We start from the raw sequence: 19843 nt of genomic DNA on the forward strand, positions 1-19843 counted from the left end.
TCATCCCTGTATAGACGTACCCCTAGTGTACTGGCTGAGGGGTATATCCTACCCTTTCTGGGGGGACAGTGCCCACTGAACACATGGTCCAATATCCATCCTGGTGGGCCTGGGCAGCAGTGGAAAACTTCTACTGGGCACACAGCATTTGCTGATCCAGAATGGAGCGGCATGTGTCCTGGCCTGCCTAATATGTGCTAAAATGCTAAGTAGGAATCCTGCCCTGCTTCTGTGCAGCTGTACTTCGTAGGAAAGAGGCTCCCTTTCCCCCAGAGCACCCATGCAATATATAGAGGGTGGCGTTTGGCAATAACCGCATATTCAGATCGTTTTTCAAATGAAGTTGCTTGGTTCTGTTACGTATGCGCATAAATACTTTTACAGACATATGCTTTATGTAATTGCTACTGCTGTGTAATTAATTCTAAACTGACACCTGCTTTGAAAATTCTTGGAAACTATTTAATATTCATGACTATAACAGGATTTTTAAATGCTAAAAGCAAGTAACCAGAATACATGAGATGCTGTGTCAAATTTCAGCCCAGAATGAAGTTTTACATTCTCCATATTATGAACTTTGGCATGACAAGGTGTACTATGGGAGTCCTCCTCCATTCCAATTCCATGGTGCGAATGGCACGGTTTTGTTGTAAGCCAAGTATTACAGATGCTATAGCAGCAGACACCTCTAGCAAGCAACAGCCCTGATAATCAGAGTGGTGACTAAAAGAACATTATTCTAACTCCCACAGTGTTTCCGGCTCAAAGAGCTAGGGTATGACAGCATTTATTGCAGGCCACAGCCCATTTGTAGAGTGCTGGAGATTAATTGAGAACTTCAAACTACTTGCTGTCAGTAAGATCACTCTTCATTAAGAAATTTTTAAAAAAGTATCTGGTCCATGTTTCCTTCTAGTCTGTTCAGTGCTCAGTTCCCACAGAAATATCACCTGAATGTTTTCTCTGCATCCATAATGGTCTCTACATCTTTATTTCACTAGTAGGGTGGTGAAGCACTGGAATGGGTTACCTAGGGAGGTGGTGGAATCTCCATCCTTGGAGGTTTTTAAGGCCCGGCTTGACAAAGCTCTGGCTGGGATGATTTAGTTGGTGTTGGCCTGCTTTGAGAAGGGGGTTGGACTAGATACCTCCTGAGGTCTCTTCCAACCCTGATATTCTATGATTTTATGATTTAGTGACAGATCACTCACAAAATGCATGGGCCCTGTGACCTTTTTGCATTTTTGTTTGTCAAGGAAAGGGAAATAGTGTCCAAAAACACTGTAGTCGGGTAAGTCTTAAAGTAACCAGTTACATAGTGGGGCTTGGGATGGAAAGCTTATACTGGGGTAAGAACAGGGGCGGCTCTAGGCATTTTGCCACCCCAAGCACGGCAGGCAGGCTGCCTTTGGCGGCTTGCCTGCGGAGGGGTCCGCTGGTCCAGCGGCTTTGGCGGACCTGCGGGAGGTCCTCCGAAGCTGCGGGACCAGTGGACCCTCTGCAGGCAAGCTGCCGCAGGCAGCCTGCCTGCCGCCCTCGCGGCGCCGGCAGAGCGACCCCTGCAGCTTGCTGCCCCATGCACGCGCTTGGCGTGCTGGGGCCTGGAGCCGCCCCTGGGTAAGAAGAATAACATTCTGCTTGTACTAGAGAGTGTAATGTACTCAGGAGAGATACTGTCTGAATGTAAGACTTTGAAGAGAGACCCGATTCAGAGTCAAGCTTAATGAGTGTAGCACTGTTCTTGTTTTCTCTACATTGCAGAAAAATCCAATCTTGCTTTACAGCATCTCATAGAAATGTAAACACCCCAGAATTGGATGAAGCAACCCTCATTTTTAACGTGATGATCATATCATGGGAGGCAAATCAAAGAAAGCTCGAGGAAGGCAGAAAGCAGCAGCAAGTGGTACAGTATCCTATCAGATTTTCATATATAGCATACAATTTATCTGTAAAACTGTTTAAAATGATTATGATTGGGAGATATTAGTTTGCAAAGAAAAGTTTCCTAGTATGGTCACTGGGTGAGATTGGGTTCAGTGGCTGCAGCAGAAGCCAAATGGAAGATGCTGCAGATCAGGGTTAGGAAGAAATCACTCTCTGTCCACCATATCTGTGGAGACTAGCTCCAGCAGAGGCAGTAACCTAGAGAATCCTTTGTGCCCACAGGGGAATAAGGATTACCACTTTCTAGTCCTCAGGCAGGGACACAGCAGTGGCCCCTCCCTCCACATTGTGCACTTGCATAGCGCTGGGCAAAATGAAGCCTCAAATGATCAGGATTTTTCATAAATAAGCTGCTTCTGACTCAGTCAATGAATTCTAGAGAGCACTGTAGACAAATATATTTCCCTCAAACTAGTGAGTCTGGCTCAAGGAACTATGACGTGTTTCTGCTGCAAAAGACAGTGCATTTCTCAGGGACTGTGGAGAAAGGGGATCTTGGAAAATGAAACAGTAGAGTGTGGTGACCTGTAAGAGAGCCAAAGCACTTGAGAAATTCATTTCCTTTCTGGAAAGCAGTGAAATGCTTTCAGCAGGAGCGTAGTACATTTGGCAATCCTTACTTCAGTGAATAGACTTACAGACACATGCTCTAAACATTAGGCATTGTTAATCAATAATTAAATTAAAATAGCCCAATGAGAAAGTTAAACCAAGGGCAAAATGAAGAAGAGAGGGATCTCTTTGGGTTAAGGAACTGGAGAAAAGACCTTTTGAGATTCATCCATCACTACTGTAGATGTCTCCATATATTTTTGTGCTCATCTACCTGCTTCACTATTGTATTACTTTTCCCTTTCCAAAAACGATTCTTCTTAGATCTGAAATACTAGAATGACCTTCTCAGGTCAACGACATTAGCTTTTCATCTAGGGACACCTAGGGTGGACTCCCTGGCTCTATTTATGTCAATGGAAGTGACTTCAATAGGGCCAGGATTTTACCAGTTTTGTCTTGGGGCACAAAGTGAAATATGTTTTTGATTTTAACGAGGTCTGAATGGTAATTCTTTGACATTACCATGGGACTTGGCACAAATCAGTGTGATTGAAAGTCTGCATTCGGGATAGGCCCAAGAGTTGAAATGTCAGTACACCTCAATTCTGACTTGCAACAAATTCTTACCAGACATGGGTGAGAAAACAGGACAATGCACAGTGGATACCTTTGCTCTGCTGGGCTTAAATCAGTGTGTAATGTACTCAGGAGAGAGACTGTATGAATATAAGACTTTGAAGAGAGACCTGTCAGTCACTCCCTTTCATGAGCACTACAATTTATTCCTAACTTTAATATTTTCCTTCCTATTCTGTTTTGTTCAAAGATGGTTATAGTAAAGGCCCAATATGGATGTTGATTTATGAGAACACAACATTAACCTAAACATTTTCCTAGTAATAGACTCAGCAAATTACTACCTACTCTCCTTATTCTGGCATGGTTGTACATGTATTATTCTTTCATCTTGGCCAGGACTTCTCTATCTAATTGCATAAAAGGCCCTGTCAGAAAAGTAAAAAAAAAATTGTTCTTTTGAGGAAAAAGAATATTGAATTCCTTTCAAGGTAAGAAAGCATGTGGGATTTGTACAAAAGAAAGGGCATGAATAATTGCTGTAGACACTAGGCAGAAGTTTAGCAGTACAGACTACAGCAAATAAAGGACAACATACAAATAAAAATCCTTTAAAGAAACAAAATCCTATTTGTTATAATTCCTGCCAGTTTCAAAAATCCCACCTACTATGGGCTCAGTATAACAACTTATATGGTTTATTTTAGTTTTCTTAACTATGGAATTTTCCTGCATTTTCTTGCTTTTCATTTTTTAAAAACGCTTTGCAAGCTGCTTCTAAAATAAATCACACATCCAAATGTCACGCAACCATATATGATGCTTAATTTCCACACAGTACTTGCCATCTCTAATGGTATGGTACAGGAGTGTATTGTGAATAGCGTCAGCATTTAAGATGTAGGGCCCTGAGCCTCCAAATGCTTACATGAGTAACATTATGCATGTGAACAGTTCAGCTGATTTCAATGGGACTACTCACGTATGTGTTTGGACCACTGGGCCTGTGCTTACTGTGGTATTTTTCATGTGATGTTTTAAGAAATATAAAATGAAGTGTTACCAGGCCAGCATAACAGGAATAAAAAGATAAAGTACTGTCACAAGGGAGGGGGCCACAGACACAAATGGACTGTGTGCTGATTAACTGCCAGTATTTTATTAGCTGCAACCTTCCTAGAAGTGCCCAAGAAGATAGTTCTTGCAAGAAAAAATTAAGGAATTTTTCATGACACCTTCTATTTGACCTTCCTATTGGGTCTCTTTCCTCAGTCCCACAAACTGAGTATTCTGCCAGCTAGCAAGCTGGACTTTTGTTGATGCATAAGAATACTCCTTTAAGATCTGTCTGTGTTTTGAGCCGCAGGTCTGAATGCCAGCTCAAGGAGACAGATGCATGCTAGCTCTGATTGAGCTAGTGCACTAAAAATGCAGTGTACCTGCAGTGGCAGCACAGGCTTGCTGTCCCAAGCATGCACCCATCTCAGACTCTAGGCATGTACTTGGGACAGCTTGCCACTCACATGGCAGGGGCTACACTCTGATGTTAGTGTGCTAGCTTGATTAGAGCTAGTGCAGGTACATCTCCTCATGCTGGAATTTATACCTCCAGCTTTAAGTGTAGACAATACCCATGTCCCCAGATCTTGCAATGAAATATTGATTCTCTCCCACCAGAGTGTAAACTCTCCATTTAAGGGTAGCTCTGGGTCCAGTCCATCCCTGTTCCTTCTGGCCTTTTAAGGCCAGGAGCTAGGATGCTAGGACATCAGAGATAAGCAGACCCATTGCATCCCTTTTCAGGCAAACCCCCAGCCATACCCTAATAGTGGTCTTGTTTCCCAGCCTGTCTTTCCCCTGCCAGCAATTATGGTTCCCTTGGCCCCTTATCACATCAGGATTGGGAAACAATGATTCCTGTCCTCTGTAATGCCTTAAACAGGCCAGATGACCTAAACCCTTTTCAAGGGCTAAAAAGCCCAACTCATACTGCAAATTTTGACAAAACCAGAGAAAACTATATTAACTTTATCAAGCAGAGAATAGAAATAAAATGAGATCAAGTGAGGAGAATCCTTCCCTCTTCCCCGGTAGAGTGTTGCACTTCCTTATGCTCAGGCCTTGCAATACAAAGTTGTCTCTGACCCAATCCTACTCCCATTAACTATCAGTGATGCCAGATCAAGCAGAATACAAGGTTCTTCACCGTGCATGGTTTTCTACAACCATACATTGTAACTTTTACTCTGTTCCAGACAGAATGCAAACTCATGCTGGACTCCAGGACTGGTCAGTGCCAGCAGGCTAGCCTACTTGTACTTTGTAGTTTGGCAAGGGGTTGTGAGAAGAGAGCAAGCGATGTAATTGTGCTGTAGTTTCCAGTGGTTTCATTGTCAGCCAATCAGTAACTGCCTTCACAGTGACGCACTCATCAGACTCGGGGCTCTGTGAAAGTGAGTTTCTGAGAACTCCCTTGCACCCTGGAGAGGCAGAAGACCTCAATTTGGTTGCCTTTCTAAGACCCACAAAAAAGCATATCCCAGGGACATTGTTGTTGATGACGATATGATAGCTAATAGTAAAATAGATACGCGTATTTAAAAAAACGAACCAAACCACAGATCATATGTGGTCCATCTATGCTATCACTTACCTGATTTGAAATTATTTCAGTTTTGGCTGCAGGTTAATGATAGTGTCAGAATTTCTGTTGAGTCTAAACTCTCAGTGAGTAATATCTTGCTATGTACCACATTTCATGTCATTTGCTTGGGTACTCCTCAGGGGCGGCTCTAGCAATTTCGCCGCCCCAAGCAGGGCGGCACGCTGCGGGGGGTGCTCTGCCGGTTGCTGGTCCTGTGGCTCCGGTGGACCTCCTGCAGGCTTGCCTGCGGATGCTCCACAGAAGCCGCGGGACCAGCGGACCCTCTGCAGGCACACCTGCGGGAGGTCCATCGGAGCCACCTGCCGCCCTCCCGGCGACCGGCAGAGCGCCCCCCGCAGCATGCTGCCTCAAGCACGCGCTTGGCGCGCTGGGGCCTGGAGCCGCCCCTGGTACTCCTTATACTAACTTCAACCCCTGCCATTCTAAGCTGGCCTGATCCTGAAGGGCCAGATCCTGATATGCTTGTTCATGGTCCCATTGGCCCCTCAGTGGGACCACCCATGAAGAGAGATGCTGTTTACCTTTTCTCACATTACCGGACTCTGTCCCAAGATTACTGGAAATTGTCTGTGTCCTTTCAATGGGCCAGCCTCTGGCAGCCATACTTCATTTGGACTGAGTGCAGAGTAAGTCTTCCTGAAACTGAATAGCTCCTATCAGAACTTGTTTTTAATTGTCTGAGGGACTCTACTGCGTTGGAGCAACATGTTATGTTGAAGCTCAAAATTCTCCTTAAACTCTCATCTGAACTGATTTACTTTTATCTTTCAGTTCCCTTGAGGCTGAGGTCAAAAGTGCAGAAACCGGCTCCCTGCAACAGCAGGCCAAATATCCCTGTACTTCCTGAATTAAAAAACCCTCTTGCCCTCAGTCAGACCTGATTCTTTGGGAGATTTTAGTGAAATGAGGTATAAGGAGTATATTGATTTAAAGGTTCTCTGTGAGAAGTATTTATGCTCCTAGAAGTTAAGGTGGTGTCAGCTATGGAAACTGAATACACCTCCTTTAAAAAAAAATCTACAAGCCAGGGAGAGGCAGGCAGTTTTAGTGCGTCTCTTTGCAATGTCCCACCACTGACCTCCCCTTTGACCTGGAGGGATTACTTTCTTTATGGGTGAATAGTGCAGCCCGGTAGACCATAAAGATACTAGTCACACATTGACTCTGTTAGCTCTCTCAGATCCGTGACCCTCCACCTCCTATAAAATGTTTTTGCATAAGTTTAATTTCTTTCTCTACCAAAAGGTATCAGAATCGATCCCAATGGAAACCTGACTGCAAAAAGTACTCCAAGTATTTCTTGGGTTAATTGCTTTAGTGATAGATTTCATGGCCTCAATGGAACTGTTTTCAATACTAAGGGGGTGGGAGTGGGGGAAGCTGATTCAACAAAATTAAAATGTTTCATGGGAATATACCAATTTTGTTGAAATGTATTATGGGAAATTATTGAAATGTTTTGATAGTGTTGAAATGTTCCTTTTCACCTTTATTGTTTTTACTTTTGTTAGTTGTATTAGACAGGCCAGGGACAAAGTCAGAGATGATGCTTAAGGTGTTGTTAGACCCTCATCCCATTTCACTACTAGAACCCTATACATTGTTAGGCTGTCTTGGGCCTACTTCAACCCACTTTCCCAATAGGAAAGGTAGTCTACATTGATGTATCTTTATCACACATCAGCTGCTGGCTCCTTGGTGTTAAAACAAGATGAGGGCTTGTGCTCTCCATGTCAGCAACCCAATTATGGCTACTCCATGTGTGGCTCACTATGCCTTTCACCCCTCGTGTGCCCATGATCTGGCCCTAAACTTTTATAAAAGACTACATACAGTCAACCTCTGTTAAGCGCCGCACTACTGCTCTGGAGAGTGGTTGATTGCTACATTTTTAGACCACTACCATAGCACTGCGCTAATGACACTATATTTATGGTTGAGAAGACACTTGTAATGGAAGTACTTGTGACATGCAAGACAAAATTTGATTGGGGAATGAGAATTATAGCTATTTAAAAATACCAGAGTGCAGAAGAACAGCATCTTATTGTTAATCTTTAAACAATCCACCAAGGTCTGATGCTCCATATTTTACTGTTACTAACATTCTCATCCACTTTACTTCCAGATATCTAGTTCACTCTGTGGTCTTCTTGAGTTTTTAAATGAACTATTGTATCATAAATCTGATGCAATTTCATGCATATGAAAACAGACACAGTGACTGAATTTCAGTGTTCATTCCAATTGGTTTTTGGGGCCCTATTTGAATAAATCATAATGACATTAAACAGAATATAGAAAAGGGGGGCAGGTGGGGGGGGACCCTAGACTGATATTGATAATTTTTAAAGAGAGGCTGTGGAAACAGTTAATTAGAGTGTGTTGGTCAGTTGTAATTGCAAAATACCTAGCCTTTTAATTGAAAGTGACTAACATGTGACCCGTAGCAATATAAATTGTCTGAAATCTCGACTTTATTTCCTGTGATTCCTAAAATGTGAAAGAAGATAGGGAGAAATATTTCAAATGAGTTAAATTTAAAAGCCAGTCTCGGTGGAATACTAAGCGAACCAATTTATCAACATTGCTAATTGAAAAACTCAGTCATCTTTGCAGTCCAAAAAACACGTTACAGTTCTGTGATGCCAAGTTCATTAACCCACTCTCCTGTTTGCGAAAGGAAAACCTGAGTGCCAGATTTTCATCTATTTGGGATATCTGGGGTATGCTGCTGTATATTCTTCTTAAACTGGCTGACAATTGTGATACTCTAAAAGAATAAGATATTTGATGCTGTTTAGAGCACTCTGGCCCTACCCTTAATATTGCTTGAACAGTCTGAGGCTTGTTTATATTAACACTTAATTTGTGGCAAGCTGGGATGTTAATAGGGTGACCAGATGTCCCGATTTTATAGGGACAGTCCCGATTTTGGGGGCTTTTTCTTATATAGGCACCTATTACCCTCCACCCCTTGTCCAGATTTTTCACACTTGCTGTCTGGTCACCCTAGATGTAAATATACCTCACACTAGCCTGCTGCGCACGAAAAGTTCTGTAGCGTGCTTTGCTTTAGCCTGCTTTGAAACAGTGGGTTAGAGCACACTAAGGAACTTTTAGTGTGTGACAGCAGGGTCCACACGGGCACTCAGCACACACCAGGTTAGTGCGGGGTAGATTTAGACTCCCGCTTGCTGCAAACTGAGTGTTCATATAGACAGGCGCTAACTCTCCTGCACATGCTACTTTGTTGAATTCCGAGGGATTTCATTCAAATGAAGTGCAGAGAATGAGCCCTGAGTTTGACTTCTACATGCTCTGGTTTAATCGAGTGCCTTTCAAACGTATGTTTAAGATGGAGAGACTATTACAGCGTTTAGTTCACTGCAGTTCTCCTTATCAGAAAGCGAAATTAAGCAACAGTAGATCCAATGTTTATTCCTACATACAGACTTGGAGCTTGGTCATGCACCTGGGAATCTCTGCGTAAAGATCTTCTTCCTCTTTGCGAAAGTTTAATGGTGTTCGTCCCCCCTTTTCCTGGGTCTGAGTTAAAGAACTCTGGGGTGTTGGGATTGCTGCACTGGGTGGGGATTAGGGCTGGGGAAGATGAGTTTATCTTCCCAACAAGACCCTCGGAGACTACCTGAGAACTTGGGGTGGTATTACCTTATCCATGGAGTCCACTCTGCAGTGGAGAACTCCACTTCAGGGGTTTCCTCACGCACTGGGGGCAGCTGTGGCCAGGTGAAGTCATTGGTAATGAGGCTCTGATGGAGCCAGATTTGAGGCACTGTGTTTCTGTGGGGATTGCTCTGTCTGTGATTTGGGAATGCACCTGTGGTCAATTCTTGTGGGAGGTAGGGTGTGCACTGTAATCTCCTCCTACAAGAAGATGTGTGAGTAACTGTGTCAGATGAGAGATCCCTTCCTGTGGATTAGTGCAGGAGGTGCATTCGGAGCCTTGAATATTTCTCGAGAGTTATCTTCCAACCAGCACTGCAAACTACCCGCTGTGGTTTCATATACAGCTAGGCTAATACATTTGCTTCAAACTGTCTGTGTGTTAAAGTCTGCCACATAGTCTGAATGCTGAGAGTCATGAATTCTGTAAAGATTCTTAGATGTTGGTGGGGGCAATGCTGAATACCATGAGCTTCCAGAACCCAGCTTGCACATTCCAACAGCCACCCATATGAGAGAATGCACCATCAGTTCATGGTTTGTTAGTCTGCTGAACAACACTGCAGGCTTATTTCTTCTTTTTAAAGGAAATTATGATATCATCAGGAGGTGGAGCTTTAAGTTGCAGGCTCTCTGCAGAGCAGCTGTGGAAGAAGATTCTTTACAGCAGCCAGGGAGCGATGATATTTGAAGGGAAAGGCATACTTGCCTGCTGAACTGAAACTGTAAGGGAAGTCTTCTATGACACTGGAGTCAACTCTTGCTTACGTATCTATTGCTTCACACTTTCTCAGAACTTGGAAAGATTTACACTCAGCACCTACAATGGATCATTTCTCTAGAGCATCCTCCTTATAGTGAAGCACAAACATGATAGAAACTTTCCTGGGAGCCAAGTGTAAGGATCGGACTTAGAAAACATTACCAGCAATGCGCACTTGTGTACGTGAAGAGGCTACAACGCGCTTCCTCCCTTCCTCTGCATTACACTGCATCCCCAGCTCTGAGGCCACCCACCCTTTCAAACCTCACACTCTGTGCACGTCTAAAATAGTCAGTGATGCTAGACTCCCCAGAAGGGTGTGAGGTGAGAATTGGGGCATGGCCCTGCCCTCTCTCTCTGCACCAGCTCACAGGGCTGAGCTGATGATGGGGGAACGTATATATATATATATGCAGTACAAAAAGTGGCAGAGCTCCTGCTGTGGCATTTGCTCCCACAGAGGAATTGGGATGTTTTAGGGGGTGACTCCTGCTGCGTGGCCTCCTCATCGTCTCCTCCTAGTACAGATTGTGGTTTACATCCACAGCAGATGCTGGATTAGACACTTTCCAGGAAACCTCCAGTAATGAGACAGACTGCACCATGATCAGGAATACAAAATGAGGAAGTAGATTCTCTTTTCAAGCCATGAAAGGATTATTTTTTGAGTATGACTCTTTAAGGAGGGAGACAAAGAAGTACTTTAACAGATTTTAGTCAGTGATGCAGTTTACTTATCCTACATAAATATTTTTTCAAAATTTATGCAACTTTTACGTTTCAAATCTTTTTGCTTCAGTGAAATTATTTCTCATACTTTGTAGAGATTTTATTAGATGGGACTTAATGCTCCTCTGATTTGTACAAATACAGGCCAACAAGAGCTAGCAAATCACAAAGGCTCCTTGTCAATCTCTTTGCTTTATGTTACAATGTTAACGTTTAACATTTCATCGGTGTAAATCCTAGCAATGATTGCAACAACAGACAAAACATGGCTGGTTTATGAAAGCTAATGGCTGGGTGTGTTTAAACTAAATTATTACAAATAATTAGATTTTCAGTTGTATATGCACAGCACCGAAATACAGTGTGACTCAAAAGCCACGGACTCTGACCTGGATAATAAAAACAACCTGCTTGGTGGGGTTTGTCTAATTCAAACGGATTCTGAAAGGAGTAGACCTGACTTGGATTTCACCCAAACTCTTGTTCCATCCATAGAAATACAACCTTTAACCTTCCCTGTAAACTTGGTTCAGCTTGATTATGGGGTTCAGATGAATCAACTTTTATAGCTAACTTTGCACTGAGAAAAGTTTAAATTAAGGGCTTGCCAAGCCATGCAACATACTGTTCGTCCAGCAAGGGGGTACTTCTGGTGTTCTAAGGGTGTATGACCTGTTTACAGGAAAAGCTTTGCCTCCCTTAGCATACTCTTGCCGACCAGAGGGGTGGATCTAATTCAGTGCCCTGTCAGTACTAGGCCTGTACCAGCTGTTTTACTGCAGAATGCAAGCGACCATAGAGTACTCAGTTATGGGATAACCTGCCCACCCAGGGAAAGTTTCCTGTTAATTCGGGATAGAAGTTGCCCTAGATTGTGAGTGTTAAGATCCTGCCCCAAACTCTTGCTTGTTCTCTTAATATTTAGTTATTGCTCTGGATAATCTTATTAACCATATAAATGCCTAATCACTTTTTAAAGTACTGCTGTGCACTTGTCCTTATAGTGATATCCAGTGGCAATGAGTTCCACAAACTAATTGTGTGCTGCATTATTTGGTCTTTATCGGAGGAAAAGCACTTTATTCAAAGTACAAGCAAGGGCAGGGAAATTGAAATGCAAGGCTTGGGGAAGAAATGTCTCTTGGCAATTTGAAATACCAGGTTAAATTTCCTGCATTTTAGAACCACAAAACAGCTCCTGCTGTCACATACATTCCCACTGGAAGCACTGTGAACTCTATGCCATCTCTGATAGAGTGTGACCCAGAGATGTTGTATGTTAAATGCTGAATGTGTTATTCGTCTGAAATTTTGTTCTAGAAAACTTGTCAGGGACTTGTTAAATAATCAAAATCACACACCAAAACCACAGACCTCCCCAAATTAGAAATATTTCCCATCAGACACAGGTACCCATGCACCCACCCACACTGCAATATAAAAACATCCTAAAACCCAGCATTAACACTGTGGAAAAAAGATTCAACAATTTTTTTCTAAACCAAAAATGTTCCTCATCTCCTCCTAGCCCAAGTTACCTCCTATATAAAAGAATATGCTGGCTCTCATCTTGATATACAATCAAATATATCTTTATACTTTAGTCCAACTTTTTTTTGCTTGCTGAGATGGATCTTCAGAGGTTTTTAAAAACAGGTTAAACAAACATCTTCAGAGATGGTCTACATATACTTAATATTGCGTGAGCACAGTGGGGATGGACTAGATCAGTGGTTCTCAACCTATATACCATTGTGAGCTGCATTCAATACTACCTGAGGATGTCACATGGGCTGCAGCTGTGTGCTGATGGGCCGCAGGTTGAGAACTACTGGACTAGACAATCTCTTAAGGTCCCTTTCTGTCCAGCTTTTCTATGATTCTGTGACATTGGGGTACTGTTCCCTGGGTTGTGCTGTGTTCTTCAAGTGGTTGCAGACATGTGTTCCAGTCAGGTGTGCGTGTGTCCAGCACACTGAAGCTGGAGCACTTTGTTTAACAGTACCTGTGGGGGCAGTGATCATACCCTTTGTCCCTTGAGACCCCTCCCAAGGCTGTATAAGGATTGGTGGCACTGCCCTGACTCCTCTTGGTTCCTTCTCTCCACCATGCCTAGAGTCAGAGCATTTAGTGTAGTATTTACCTCACGACTTTTTAATGTCAGCCTGTGATTTTGTTGTAAATAATGTATAGTTAATTAGTAGTACCCTTAGTAGTAATTAGTTTAAATAGTTATCCTGGTGGGATGACCTGTCCTGTGGGGTGGCTACTCCTAATAGCGAGCCCCCCACACAGTGTTTATTGTGCCTAGGAGAATAGCACATTAAAGACAGCTGCTTCTTCTGCAAACCTTTTGAGAAAAGAAGGCAGATGGCAGGGACTTATGCAACACTTTATAGAACAGCCAGGAGGCGCACATCGGCACAGGGGACCACCACAGAACATCTGGCTCCTCAGACAACTTCAGCGCCAGAGTGAGCCAATGTCCCTCAGCCAGACCCTGATGCTTCTCCCAAGAGGAAGAGAGATTGTTCTTCTTACTCAGGTCCTCCAAGGAAAAGGTCTCATTAAATGTACTGCAGCCACTCCACAGCTCAGGGAGATTCATCCTCCTCTTCTAGGAGGAGTGCAGGTTGGCACTGTGATTCTTTGGCTATGTGAGATGAAGCTGGGCTGTCTACCCGATCTCCAGTACCAAGGCAACATCAGTTCGACACTGTGTCATTGACTCCAGAACCTTCAGTGGGATGCACATTGAGTCTGGTACCAACTACATTGGCACTGAATGTTTCTACACCTTTGGCATACCAGGCAGTGTCAGAATTACTTTGCCTCTCTGTTCCTGACTCCCCAATTATTCAGGAGCATTCAGTTTCTGGGATTTCTTCAGTGCAGTCCTTGGCACCACCTGGATTGATTGCAGACTTGTCTTGGTGGTTGGCACTGTCTTTGGAACTGCCTACAACTTAAAGTGCACAGTCGAGGTCAGCCTTCTTATTGGTACCGAGGGTTCCATTAGCATAGTTGCTATTTTTGGTGCCGACAATGACCGTGGTACAGACCTCATCTTCGGGTTCAGTACCGACTCCGGCACCAGTGCCATCTTTGGTTTTCATATTGAGTGGAACTGCGATGTCCCTGCCAATCCTCCAGGCTATGACTTTACCTGTTTTGGGGCTGATGAAATGGCATATTGGGCCCTGGATGAGAATGGACATTTGCTTGCTCCACCTGGGGTGGCTCCCCCATTACTTTCAGATGACTTTGGAGGTCATAGAGATTGAGCTCAGGGACATCCTTCGCCTCTCCTTCATATTTGATACATATTTGATGATAGGAGACTGTTGGGCCCTCCTATGGATCGTGTTTGGTACCGGGATCTGCACTGCTCATGTAATAGAGACAGGGGCTTGGCCCAGTGCTTATTGGTCATCAATGCCATATCCCTATTCCCAGTGGTCTTTATGGAATCCATGGGATGTTTCTCATTCTGTAAAATCCCAATCCTTAGCCCACTCCAGGGCAAGATTGCCCAACCATCCCATGGTATTACCTCTTCAGCCACCTACGCTGCAGACTCAGAGGGAGGTTGCTTCCTCAGAATAGGGTCATCCTCAGCCGCTTATACAGGGACTTGTACTGTGGCAGGAGTTTCCAATGGCTCCCCGTCCTTTAGCCTCCTTATCGCTGGGTGACTTTATGGAACCAGAGTCTTCTCCTCCAGTCCCTGAGAATTTTAAGGTGCATCAGGAGCTCCTCAGATGAATGGCTTCAGCCTTGGGTATTCAGGCTCAGTTTGTGCAGGAAAATATGCACAAGTTGGTGGACATTCTTCAGTCTTTGGCCCCAAAGAGAGTAGCTCTCCCTATAAGTGAAGCACTGTTAGAACCTGCTAAGACTTTGTGGAGTACCCCAGCTTCCTTGACACCTTCAGCAAAACATACTGACAAGCAATATTATGTTCCTATATAGCGGATTGAGTCTTTCTATTCTCATCCTGCCCCTAATGCTTTCATTGTAACAACAGCTAGTGAGAGGTCGCAACAAGGAAGATAGAAGTCCACACCCAAGGAAAAAGAGGCCAAGGGGCAGGATCTCTTGAGGAAAACATTTATTCATCCTCATTCTTGCAAATGCGCATTGCAATTCACCAGGGGCTGCTGCTGAAATATAATTTTATGACTTGGGAGTCTGTTGTCCGTAAATTTGGCAAGTTGCCTGAATCCTCTAGGGAGGAGTTCATGGTAATTATTGTGGAAGGTCATCTGGTTGCCAACAAGTTTTTGCGATCAGCACTAGATATAGTGGATGCAGCTTCCAGAGTTATGGTGTAAGTGGTCACAGTGAGAAGGGCCTCATGGTTGCAGAACTTTGGCACAGCTCTGGAGATTCAGCAGAGTGTAGAAGACTCAACTTTTGATGGTTGAGTTTTTGTTCTCTGATAAAAGGAATGAGACTTTATATGCATTTAAGGACTCATGAGCAACTCTGCATTCCTTGGGGATTTATACCCCAGCAACGAAAAGGCATCATTTTGTGGGTCAGCAATAGCAGCTCCAATACAACCCCCAGAAGTATGTCAGACAGACACCTTACCAGTCTAGGTATCAAGACTACTCCAGAAAGGGGAATAAGTCACATACGAGAAGACCTTCTGGATCCAATTTTACCCAACCAGCTTATGCACATTTGGGCAGGCAGTCTATTTCACTTGCATATCAAGAGCAGCATACCAGCTGTGAACTTCTCAACCCCATGTCCTCGATTTGTGGACAGCTGCCTTGCTTCTACAGTGCTTGAAAAACAATAACGACAGATAGATGGGTCCTAAACACAGTGGGATTAGGTTATGCCACACAATTTCTCTCCATGCTCCCCTGTCCCTTTTCAGGGACCCCTCTCATGAGTCACTGTTTCTTCAGCAGGTCCAGACTCTATGTGCCCTGGGAGCAATAGAGGACTCTACCCCGGTCCTGATCCTCAAGTCCAATAGAGTGGTGAGACCTAGCCTCAGTCTACATGGTCTGAACAATTACATCAAGTATATGAGATTCCACGTGGTTATTCTGGCTACTATTCTCCCTGCATTGGATCACGACTGGGGTATTGCTCACAATCTTCAGAACACCTGTTGCCATGTGGCGATTGTTCAGGGTCACAGGAAGTTTCTGAGATTCCTAGTTGCTGAACAGCATTATCAGTTCTTCCCTTTGGCCTGTCATCAGCCCCATTTGTCTTTACCAAATGTATGATGGTGGTAACAGCCTGTCTCAGAAGGAGGGGATTCATGTCTTCCTGTTCCTAAATGATTGGCTAGTGAGGGGCAGATCTGAAGAACAAGCCCTCAGTCACATCCACACTGAACCTCTTTGATTGACTGAGGCTGATTTTGAGCAAAGTCAAGTCAACACTGACTCCAACTAGAACGCTAGTAGGGCCCAAGTGAACTCTATTGGAGACTCTGAATTCCAGGGCCTTTCTCCCACACAAGTGATTCCAGATGATTTGGCATCTTTGCCTGGACCTCCTGTCTCATTCTTTGACCAGGGTCTGTGTATGCCTAAAGTTACTGGGCCATATGGCTGCATGCAGTTACATGGTTCAGCCTATGAGACTGCATCTTCATCCCCTTCAGTCACAGTTGAAGTTGGTCTGTCACCAAGCAGCCAGTCGTTGGACAGGTTTGTCTGAGTATCTCCAGAGACTCTTTACAGTGGTGGGCAGAACAGAACAATGTGTGCCACATTGTTCCCTTTGCCTGTCCTCAGCCAACCAGAACTGTGGTCACCAATGTCTCCACAATAAGTTGGGGAGCACATCTAGGGACGTTAAAAGTTCAGAGTTTGTGGTTGGAGGAGGAAGCATTGTGTCCTATCAATGTACTGGAGCTTCAAGCAATTTACAATGTGGGTTGTGCCTTATGCAATCAGGAGAGCAGTGGTTCACATACCAACAGTACCTCCACAATGTGTTACGTGAACAAGCAGCAAGGAGCCGGCTTCAACCAGCTTTGTCAGGAAGCAATGAGGTGTTGGGGCTCTTGCATCAAAGAAGACATCAAGCCCACACTGCACACTCACCAGCCTCTCAAAAGCAGTTGGCAGACCATCTCAACAGAGCTTTGTCTGACAACCATGAGTAATCTCTGGGGAACAGCATACTGAGGTCCATTTTCAAGGAATGGGGCATCCCATTGGTCAACCTATTTGCAACAAACCACAACAAGAAGTGCTGTCAACTTTGTTCCTGAGCAGGGCTCAGTCCAGGGTCTCTAACCTATGGCTCACATCTGAATTGGGGCATGGATCTGATGTATGCCTTCCCCCTATTCCTTTCCTGTCTCTGATTATCCTCAAACTGAAGTTGGATCATGCCAAACTGATACTTACTACACTGGCGTGGCCATGATAATGCTGGTTTTCGAACCTTCTCAGTCAGTCTGCTTGACCTCCCAAGATTCTTCCTATCCTTCCTGGCCTACTAACTCAACACCATGGCCAGGTTATTTATCTGGCACTGAGGAATTTTCCCTCCCCATCCCCCCGGCAGCATGGATGGTGCATGGCTAGGTGAGGTGGAGGGGCAATGTTCAGAAGCAGTTCAGAGGATCCTGCTTAATCGTAGACAATTATCTAGTAGGTCTACCTATCTGGCCAAAAAAAGTCTAAGGGAATTCAACCCATGTGGGCTAGTGTTCAGGACATTTTGAACTACCTGCTCTTAGCTCATTGAGGGTCATGTGGTGGTGATCTCACCAGGCCATTCTTTGATCCAGGGAAAGCTGATCTTTTCAAACTTCATGGTAGTGAGATTTTTGAAAGGCATTGTCCACCTGTTTCCACCTGTGAAGAAAATGATCCCGCTGTGGGATCACCTTAATACTGTGCTGGCCACCCTCATGGGTTTGAGCTAATAACAACCTACTCATTGACTGTCCTTGCCCAAAAGACAGCCTTTCCTGTGGCTATAACATCCCCAAGAAAGCAACAGAGAGTCATGTGGCACCTTTAAGACTAACAGATGTATTGGAGCATAAGCTTTCATGGGTGAATACTTGCTTCGTCAGACACATGAAGAAGAGTCAGCGAATTCCAAGCCTTAATATCAGCCCCCCCATATACTCAGTTCTTCAAAGACAAAGTGTCCTTGAGATGACATCCAAAGTTTTTTTTGTTTAAAGTGGTCTCACAGTTTCACCTTAACTAGGTTAATTACTTGCCTGTATTTTTTTCTGAAACCACCCCAAATGCAGATGAGCAGTGTTAGATATGAGGCAGTGCTCGGTGTTCTCTCTGGAAAGGACTAAACCATTTCCTTCATCACCTTGACTTTTTGTGTCCTATGTGGATAGAATGAAAGGTCAGCAGGGCTCCATGCAGGCAAGTTCCAGATGGGTAACTTCCTGCATTTCCATGGCTTATGAAGTAGCTCAGGCTTTGCCTCCACAGACATTACAGGCTCATTTGACAAGGGCTCAAGTGACATTGACCTCATTTCTCAGCGATGTTTCAATATTGGAAATTTGCAGGGCTGCTGTGTGGTCTTCCATGCATATGTTTACCAAACATTTTGCTATTACTGCAGCATCTAGGTCAGATGCAAACTGTGAGAAGGCAGTTCTACAATCATTGTTTGTTTAGGTAGGCTCCAAGCCCTACCGTTGTGAGTCACCTGAGTAGAATACATATCTGCAACCACTTGAAAGAAAATGTGAGTGAAGATGTGTATTCCATGGCCCGCCCTCTGTCCCCTCTGTATTGGAGTCTCCAGCCTTAGATTTTGGTGTGAAGGAACTGACAGGAGTCATGACAGCGACGTCTATGGGAAGGCGAGATGGTACAAGTGCTGCCCTGACGGGTATTGCTAAGCAAGAATCTCTGGCTTTGGTGTGTTGGGCACATGCACACCTGAGTGGAACACAGGTCTGCACCAACAGCTCAAAGAACAGCTGCTAGAGTACAGGTACCATTTTCTACCATTAGCCTACTTTTTCTATCTTTACTATTTTTAAAATATGTACTTTTCCCCCTACACATTCTTCTTTCATCTCTCTTTTCTGATTCTGCCTCTCTTTCTCCTCACTGGCTGTTTCTCTTAATTCTTCACTCAGGTTCTCTTATTAATCTTTGTCATACTTCTTTCGCACTCTAGCCCTGGGCTTCTCCTATCTTTTCATTCCACAAACTATAATGTAAGAGCACCATCTCCCCTCCTAACACCCTATTATCTCCATTGCTTGGTCCTCAGAACATTTAATTCTGTGAACGATAGGTCATAGTTTGAGAAATAATGTTCTTGCTTCTCATTAATATATTCTCTCTCTTTCCCTCTCTCTACTTCAGATAAACCATCTCTTCTCTACGCCCAATCACACTCCTACTTACCTCTCCAATACCACCCAGTCCTCCCCAACTTGCAGCCTTCCCAAGGAGACATCAGTGACATCTTATACTGATGCATTCTGAAATGTATCTAGCCAACCCAAAAGAGCAACAGACTTTCACAGAGTGAGAAGGAAATTAAATATAAGTTAAAAATAATTCCCCCATCCCATACCCATACAATGCCTCCTTTTTCTCGTATTACAACTTGTTATTAGCGGGTTGTCAACATGGTGCAGCAATGCATGCTACAGAGTGTAATTTCTAAACTGTATTAGTGTGCACTAATATATTACACTAACGCATACAAGGCAACTTTTAATGCATACCAGCTGGGTCTACACAGATCAGTTAATGTGCAGCCCATTAGTATGCCTTAGAAACTGCACTGTGTACACAAGCCCTTTAGACTTCGCTAATCCTTTCTCCCTCTCCACCAGCTGGCAAGCCCCCAATCCCTCATTCCTACCTCCCCATTGTACCTCAATTCCCTCTCCTTCAGTCTGCTGTCACACAGTGACAAGAGGAAGAATTAGT

General features: G+C 44.0%; 1 protein-coding gene and 1 long non-coding RNA gene across 13 annotated transcripts in view; one reads left to right on the forward strand and one right to left on the reverse strand.

Annotated features, from left to right (window-relative positions):
• Positions 1-19843, reverse strand: part of IQCA1 (IQ motif containing with AAA domain 1) — a 155522-nt gene that overhangs the window by 80785 nt on the left and 54894 nt on the right. The window lies entirely within an intron of this gene.
• Positions 1-19843, forward strand: part of LOC120375220 — a 115270-nt gene that overhangs the window by 70932 nt on the left and 24495 nt on the right. For all 10 annotated transcript variants that reach the window (XR_005586525.1, XR_005586519.1, XR_005586522.1 and 7 more), the window contains one exon: positions 1765-1909. This is a non-coding gene — a long non-coding RNA (uncharacterized LOC120375220). The remainder of the gene's footprint in view (positions 1-1764; positions 1910-19843) is intronic.

This window comes from Mauremys reevesii, linkage group 11 (genome assembly GCF_016161935.1).
Source record: "Mauremys reevesii isolate NIE-2019 linkage group 11, ASM1616193v1, whole genome shotgun sequence".
In the NCBI taxonomy this organism is placed as follows: domain Eukaryota; kingdom Metazoa; phylum Chordata; order Testudines; family Geoemydidae; genus Mauremys; species Mauremys reevesii.